The sequence below is a fragment of the Calonectris borealis genome, chromosome 2 (genome assembly GCF_964195595.1).
Source record: "Calonectris borealis chromosome 2, bCalBor7.hap1.2, whole genome shotgun sequence".
NCBI lineage: Eukaryota > Metazoa > Chordata > Aves > Procellariiformes > Procellariidae > Calonectris > Calonectris borealis.
In genome coordinates, this window is record NC_134313.1 from 96,617,414 (window position 1) to 96,625,520 (window position 8,107).

General features: G+C 47.3%; 1 long non-coding RNA gene across 2 annotated transcripts; it reads right to left on the reverse strand.

Annotated features, from left to right (window-relative positions):
* Positions 1 to 1,106: 1,106 nt before the first annotated feature.
* Positions 1,107 to 3,398, reverse strand: LOC142078244 (uncharacterized). 2 transcript variants are annotated; one of them, XR_012672165.1, is made up of 3 exons: positions 2,362 to 3,398; positions 1,623 to 1,738; positions 1,107 to 1,305 (listed from the first exon to the last, which is right to left on the reverse strand). It is a non-coding gene; the product is annotated as an uncharacterized LOC142078244 (long non-coding RNA). The 2 variants fall into 2 exon arrangements; XR_012672164.1 differs by having other exon boundaries at positions 2,136 to 3,398.
* Positions 3,399 to 8,107: the final 4,709 nt, after the last annotated feature.

Below are 8,107 nucleotides of genomic sequence, written 5' to 3' on the forward strand. Positions count from 1 at the left end.
ACTGACTTGTCAGCAGTACGCATATGACACCCATCTCTACATCATCTTCACCTCCCATGCAAATAACACCATTACCCAGCTCTTCAAGGGCTTGGCTGAGATCAGCAAATGAATGAAGAGAAGTTGCCAGAAGCTGAATCGTCGCAAAAGCTTGGGCTGACAATGGTATAGGAAAGTATTTTACGTTTCCATAATGTCATCCATTCTCCATCGCTGGCATGAAGACTAATGGAAGATTTAATGTTCATCTGAACTCATTCATCCCAGAAGCCCCAATAATCATTGCTGCAAAACCCTCAATTCCTTAGCACTATTTCTGATCAGATGACTTGCTAGATCGAACTTGGCCCTTATGCTTGATTTCTACAACCTGGCAGGTTTAGAAATGACACCCCGTACAAGAATGCTCCGGTCCATTTACTCAGCAGCAAAAGACCGCCAAAGAAGCTTGAGCTCTGTTCTTTGCTCTGCTGACCACTCAGTCCCAGCTCAAATCCAAGGCTTTGCCCTTATTTTCAAAGCCTTCATGACCTCAGCAAAAATTGGTTTAAGGACATCCACACTTCTAACGTTATATTGCAATCTAATGGTTATATTGCTCTGTAACAAAATAAATACCCAATTTGAAGGTGTGTGCACCACAGATTCCCCAGGGCCTAGGACACAACTGTGGACTCCTGATCACCTGCGGGAGACAACCACAAATCTCAAAAGTGCAGAACAAAAGAGAAACTCTAGTTTTTCAACCCAGCCTTCCATCTCTATTTTAACCGTACCAAAACCACCAATACGAACAAGTAGTCCATGACTGACAGGCAGGATGAAGTCTGATTTCCAAGGGCACATTCCAGTGGGAGTTCTCTGGTGCCTGCTAAAGGGTGAGCTGAGCTGACAGCACCATGATGGTTCTAGCACAAACAGGCTCTCTCTCGTGTACCCATCTGCCTCTCACTTTTAACCTTATAGGAACTTCACTTTCAGATCTGTATTCTTTTGCCAAACTAACTGACCAACAGGCCCACACTTTTGGGGAGGTGCAGAGGTAGGGCACATGGAATCACATACCCAGACAGACATACACACACAGCATGAATTCAGAGGCATTGTTTTATTAGGAAACAGTTATTGGCAAAAGTGCCTTATGTAAAAAATAGAAGAAGAAAAGAGAGAAAGAAATGTCGAAGATGCCTTGTGTTCATTTTCATGAGCTCGTAAAGTAATTGGAGGCAGATACATAAAGGTATCCAAGAACATCTGAGGAGTCATTGCTTTCCAACACACCAGTGTCAGTCAGGGACTCAGAACCTGGAGAGAATCACACAAACATTTTCAAATGACAAATGAGTCACTAATGATAATCAGATCTGAAAGAAATGTATTTCCTCCTAAAACAAACAAAAAAGCTGCTTTTCAATTATATGAGATGCACAACAATTCAAAAAGTCTAGAAGATATCATCGAAATACACCTGAATCTATGTCCATAACTCACTGCTACACAAGGAGGGGGCCTTGTTTTAAGGTTGCATTTCCATGTTACTTTTGAATTTCCTGACCACTGCTCAGATGCAATATATCTAACTATGTTTAAATTGCCTGTCAAGGAAAGTAGAACAGAGGTACCTCAATAAGGGGAACCAACCAGCCGTGTATCTATACAATATTCAGAATAAATGCTCTGACGATGCAGAATCCTCACGATGCATCTAGCATTGCATGAACCCCCCAACTGGTTTTGCCTGGAAGGAAAAACATGTATGTATGAGCAGGGATACTGTTCAGAGACACTAAAACAGGTTTATAATACTCCATCCTGTTTTCTTCAGCACAAAAATAAGCCCTGAAGAATACACGTCAGATATTTATTTCTGACAACAACCGGCAATAACTTTGTGCATTTCAAATGCCGGTCAGAGAACTTTTCAAATGATTGAAAGGTGCGTGAAGGTCAAAAAGCTTGGAAGTCTTGCCAAGGATGATAAAACTTTGCTGAATTTGTTTAACTTATGTTACCATGAAATTTTCACCACAACAACCGTTCAGCTTGGCATCTGCCTAAATCTGTCCAGACCTTTGGGCTAATCTGACAAGAAATAAGTGACCAAGCAAACCAGCAGAAGAGAAACTTGGAATCACCGAAGAGGCCCACTCGAAGCCTATGCCATGGTGGGGTTATATCTCGTCAGGCTCTTCCAGTGGTTGATTCCAGCAGCAACATTTGGGTTGGCACACTGTATCAGTGAGTCAGCATTTTTAAGTTACAACAGAGAAAACAAGGAAAAAAAAAAATTATGCTGATTTAATTATTTGGTAAGGCAGCTAACATCATCATAAAAGTGCCCAAATTTTAGTGCAAACCAACCTCCTCCCCATTCTCTCCCAAAACTCTGCCTTCTTAAATTGACAATTCAGAAAACAGCCAGGATGCTGCTTCCTTCTGCCTAGTGTCCTCTGCCCTGCTTGCACATGTGCTTATCCAGTAACAGGCGTCAATAGTGAAACGGGATTACGTTCCACTGGTTTAGAGCATGAGCACAGCCCTGGGTGGGGCTGCTGGAGGATCAGCTCTTAATAAGGTGTCCAATTTATAATCTAGCAGGGCGAGGAGCAACTGGCTCTCAGAATGAATAGCTCTTCTGTGTTACCATCTCCTGAGGCTGGCTGCCTGGCCAGCCCGCCTCATCCTTTTCTCTCTCTCTCTCACAGATGTTACTCTTTTCACTAACTTTTTTGCTGTTTCCCAGACTGGAAATATAAAGAGGAAGGAAGACAAGAAGTATCCACCCCTATCTGGTCGGACACTGCAAACCATGGCAAAATGAACAAACTATCTGCTAGCTTAATAGGAAATAAAACCCTGGTATTTACTTATTCCAAGAAGCTTTCGTTTCAACCTAGGATCCTGCTCCCAGGGACCGTCTTTGTGCCAAGAGATGTCTTTATAAGGAATGTTCTGCGCAACAACCCCAGTTATCTGTGGGACACCAGGCACTACACACAGTGTGCAGCCGATGGGGCCAGGAGGAACGGTCAAACACTGGGGAGCACGGGAGAGAAGCAAAGGGATGTGATTCCCAGACTGATGCTCTCTCCGGTTTTGTCTTAAACCTCATGTGTTAAATGATGTCTGGTGACTCTGCCGAGGAGCGCGACGTTAATAAACTGATCCTTTTGAACAGCCAGATTGGCTCCCTCGGACGTTATTGCCGACTCACACAGTCCCGAGATGCCCAACGGCCTTATCCGCCGCGTCGACATTTTTCCCCTTGCAGAGCAAGACACCCCCAAGCATTTTCCTCACGGGTAGCCGAGGTGCATCCGATGGAGAGGGCCAGCCTGCAGGCCAAGCCAGCAAAACCCCGAGGGGAGGCTGCAGCGGGGCTGAGGGGCCCGTGCGAGCCCGCGGCGGGCCCGGCGGGGCGGGGCGGGGCCGGCGGGGCGGGGCGGGGCTGGCGGGGCGGGGCGGGGCGGGAGGCCGCGGCCCGGCCCCCGCTCGGCGCAGCGCACGGCGCAGCGCCCTCTGGTGGCGCGCACAGTGCCGGCCGTGGCCCGCCCGCCCGCCGGCGGGCCGGCCTTGCGGAGCCTGGGCCGGATCCCGCCCCACGGGAACACCTGCCGCAGCAGCCCGGGCGGCCAGAACGGCCCTTGAAACGGAAGCAAGTTACGTCTGTGATTACCCTGAGCAGTGCTTTAAAGAAGCAGCGTGGCTTACCGTGCAGCTCGGAAACAGTCGGACCCGCCGATGAACGAGCAGCCGTCCTCAGCTGCAGAAAGAGCGGCAGGAAGACTTGGCGTAGCGGTTCTGCAAAGACTGGCAGCGCAGCTGAGCATCTCTCTCTCCCTTCTCCGATCGCCAAAGCAGTTCTCTGCCCAAAGGTTCACCCTGCCCTGGGAGACTTCTCGCAGAGCCTCCTGTACCGCCAGGAGATACATTGAATAGATTTCCTTTCCACGGCTATGGTCTAATCCGACCTCGCACAAAGCATACACCTGCAGCGCACTGCATTCAGGAATGACCGCTCCTCAGTACCTAGAGTCCTCCTTTTTCTCCCTCTCTGTGCTGGCGCTGCATTGCGTAGAATGACTCCCATCTGCAGCACTTAAAACAAAAAAAAACTTAAATACAACTCCACCTGAAAACTTTCCATCATTCTGTGCTTCCCCCCTTGCCAAAGCGAAGTGAAAGGTGATACGACCAGGCGCTTGATCAATCTTTGTCAGGGTCGGGGACATCTGGCTCCTGTAGGATTTTTTATAGCAGGAGTCTGTTTCTAGGACCATTGGCTCTTCTGCAGCAGGATGCTGTTTTCAGGATCCGATTTAAGCTGAACTCCAAAAGACTGCAGAGAAAGAAGAAGCAGGGACCATGCATTCGACTTCCTGGAAAAGACACCCGAGCTGTTCTTGTGGCCTCCTGCAACCGCAGTCCGTCTTCCCCGGGCTCTACGGCTCGTCCCGGCAATTGCCAGCACTGTGGGCTCAGAGGACACGGGAAGTGGCCCGCAGCTGGCCTGGGGAGCCTGCCTGGTTTGCACAGTGTTTTCAATTAATGGCCGACTCAGCAGCCACATCATGGTCTGTGAGAAATGCTAAGTGTCATTAGCAGTCTCTTGGTTCAAAATGTTTGGGAGGGCCACAGTTCTCTCCCCATCCTCACGGGGTCTTTGCATCTGGGAGGAATGCCTGGGATGGAGAACACAAAAGGACAAGCTGGACTGGAGTACCCATTATGCCATTGAAAAAAATGAAAATAAGATGTCAACAACTTCTGTGGGCCTAATTGTTTCTTCTCAAACAGATTGTTAGCTTATGTGAATCAGGGTAGCTCTACTGAGTAAACCAAAGAATGGAAAGGGGGAGGGGGATAGCCTTGGGATCAGAAAGGCACAGTTTGGGTCTTTATCCCCACTGCTTGCTGGCTACTGAGTAACATTAACTTATTGCCACCACCCCCCGCCACCAAGAGATAGTGGCACTAAGAGAGATGAAGAGACTCAGGGTGGCAAATAGTAAGACTGCATTTCTGCAAACACCACCATGCAAGGCTACCTGAAGGATTGGGCCTTGACTCCCTCTCTCTGCAACTCCTGCTGTTGCCCTGCTGCTCAGCTCTACCATGAAACTGAACCACACAAAACTAAGCTGATTAAAACCCAGAAACGGCTATTTTCCAAGCCAGATTGCTTCCCTCCTCTGGTCCACCTTACAGCCACATGCACCCTGGACTAGATACAAGGGAACAGGTATAAAGAAAATACAACTGCTTCTTTCAGCATCAGTGCCAGCTTGAAGAGTTCATCAGACTGCAGCCTGGTGAAACACTGGGAAATCCCACAGAGAGCAAAAGAGAAGGAAGCTGTACTTTAATTTCAGCAAAACACTGAACACAGACAAAGAGCAGGCAGTGAGTGAGTGATGCAAACGCGCCTAGTCAGATGTCTCCACTGGACCTTCAAGAGAAAAAGAGGTAAAACATCAAGCACAAAGGGCAGCCTGAGTTCTCCAAACACAAAATCAGGACAAGCCAAATCCTGTCCAATTGCACAACATTAAAGAGTGATTCTGTGCTCTCTTACCTTGTGCTAAGGGAACAGCAATGTTCTGACCTGCAGTGATTTATGTGTAGCAAATTTGTGCTCATAAACAAGTGAGAGGAACCAAAATCTCCTGCCCTAATCCTTCCAAGCAAAACCAAATTCTTTATGGGCATGCAACATTTAGCTGAGCTTGCTTTTGAAGGAGATAATGTTTATCCTTATTTGAATCCAATAAAAAGTCCAAAACAAGAGAAACAATGCTCAAAGAGTTCTTCTCCTTTATATTTGCAAATAATGCTACAAAAAAAAAAAAATTAATTGCTTCACATGCTTTACAAACAATAATTAATTTAGCCTGATGTCTCCCTAGCTGGACAGGTGTTATCATCTCCACTGAACATATGAGGAAGCTGAGTAAGACAGAGCTGGCCCTGTTTTTCCTAAGTAGCATCTAATTTTTAGTGCACTTCTGTGTACAGGCAGCTTCTGTTAATTTTGGCTAGAGCTGTAAGTGATTAATACATGTGCAAGACAGATTCTGAGTATCTCAAGCTGCAGGGCTACAATTAAAGCCCATGCTTGAAAATGTGAACCTAAAGGACTTGTCCATGGCTGGGCAAGACAGGAAATCTGTTGCAGGATCAGGAAAATAAGCCAAGTCTTCAGGTTCCTTGGGGCTTGTCTCCACAAGAAACGTAGGGAAGCAACATAAAGTTGCAGCACGCCAGAAACATTCTCCCCGGGTGGACCCTTCCATGTTCGCTGCTTTCAAAGAGCAAATTTTAACCCCTCCATAAATTCATCCCTTCCCCACAAACACAGAGAGACCAACTTCTCGCTTACTGCTGAATACCGTAGTTTGTTGGCACTTTCTAAACTGAAAGGTGATGGTGACAAGAGAAGGATGTGGTGACTTAGGAGGTAGCAATAAGACAGCCAAGGGTAAAGTTTCACTTTGGTTTCAGCTGAAGACTTCCCCATGAAGATGCTCTTGGTTTGCAATCAGCAATGAAGTAGCTTACCTGCATTTCAAAGAGGGGTGAGCTACCTCCCACTTAGCATACATAAAGATTACATCCACCTGTTTTAAGCAGACACAGACGATCTGAGTAGCTGCCCCCATTAGCTGGAGCAGGATGCCAGCCCAAAGGAGGAGCTGTGTGGTTTCATGTTAGAAATAAGCAGCAGGTCTCTCTGCAATAAACTCTCTAGAGATAATCTAACAACGTCCACGCAGGAGGCTGGGCTGCAGATGCACATCCTCCCAAGCTAAGGTGCTGGTGGAAAAGGCTATCCTCCCAGCCTGTGGTTACCATCCCTTCAAGTCTGCTTTGCTGAACTGTGCTTGAATGCTTCTCACATTTTTTCAGTGTGAATGAGGTAGGTTAGCAGAGGCCTAGTATTTCAACCTTATAAGCTACCACCCAGTGCAAGACAGGAAGTGGTCACCCCACAGCCTACTCCCTGGATCTGAAGCAGCAGGAACCTCCAGTGCCAGGGAAGAGCTGAAGACGGTAACTTCTGCCACAGCCTACATGAACATCTACAGCCAAAGTGCAGGGTGACATTGTCCAAGAAGTTCATACTCTGGCTTGTCACATGCCAGCTTTCACATGGAGATGAGCCTGGTGCTAATGCATTAGGCTTGGCTAACATTTTAAATGGTACAGACATAGTTTTGCCATTATTTAAATTCTCAATTTGGTATGATATAGCTTAACTGGCAAAAATCAGTGTAGGCTAGGTCTGCCAAAACTGGTGGGTCCAAAGGAAGACCTTGTGTTGCAGTGGGTACCCTGCGGTGAGGATGGCAGCCACAGAGTGACCACCCAGGCGTAAGGTCACTTTATGGTCTTGGCAGACTTGAGAAGAGTAGGAACACCAGAACAGATGTAGCACCGTTTTTGCCACTTCAGGTTACGGACATACATCTGTTCAGACTGAAGCAGAGCCTCATGGTGGAGCTCCCCCTCATCCCTCACACACCCACAGAGATACTTACACCTGCTGTCCCATGACACCGAATCAAGTGTTTGTGTAGCTGAGCTCTAAAGATTTTTTTAAGGACCTTTGGGTTAAAAAAAAACCCACCATACATCCTCCCTGAAAAGCACGTCTTTTCTTTTAAGTGGATCATTTCACAGAACTGGCTTAAAGGGCAGCTAGACAAACAGCTGAATCAGCACAGCCGATGAAGCAGTAACCTGGGGCAGCGGAGAAGGAGCCGACCGGAGCAGCCGCCTCGCTCAGCTGCAAGCTAGATCAGGACGCCTGACTGCGGCCCACTTTCAAAAGCGTGCGTTTTAGTTTGGATTAGGGTTTTTTTTTTCCTTAGGTTTCCTAAGGAAATTAGGCTTATGCAATTGCTCTGTCCCTCGGTCTTTCTGTAATCCCTTTCAAATCTGCTGTTCAATCTCAGTCAAATCTGAAAGAGTCTCAAACGTAACATGTCCCTCTAAATCTCTGTCTGGGTAGAAGCCCAAACTCGTGTCCTCTGCAAGGAGAGAGGCAGGCAAAACCCAGCTGCCAGCCAGTGCTGCCGATTAGCCAACACGCGACTCTGGCCTATGG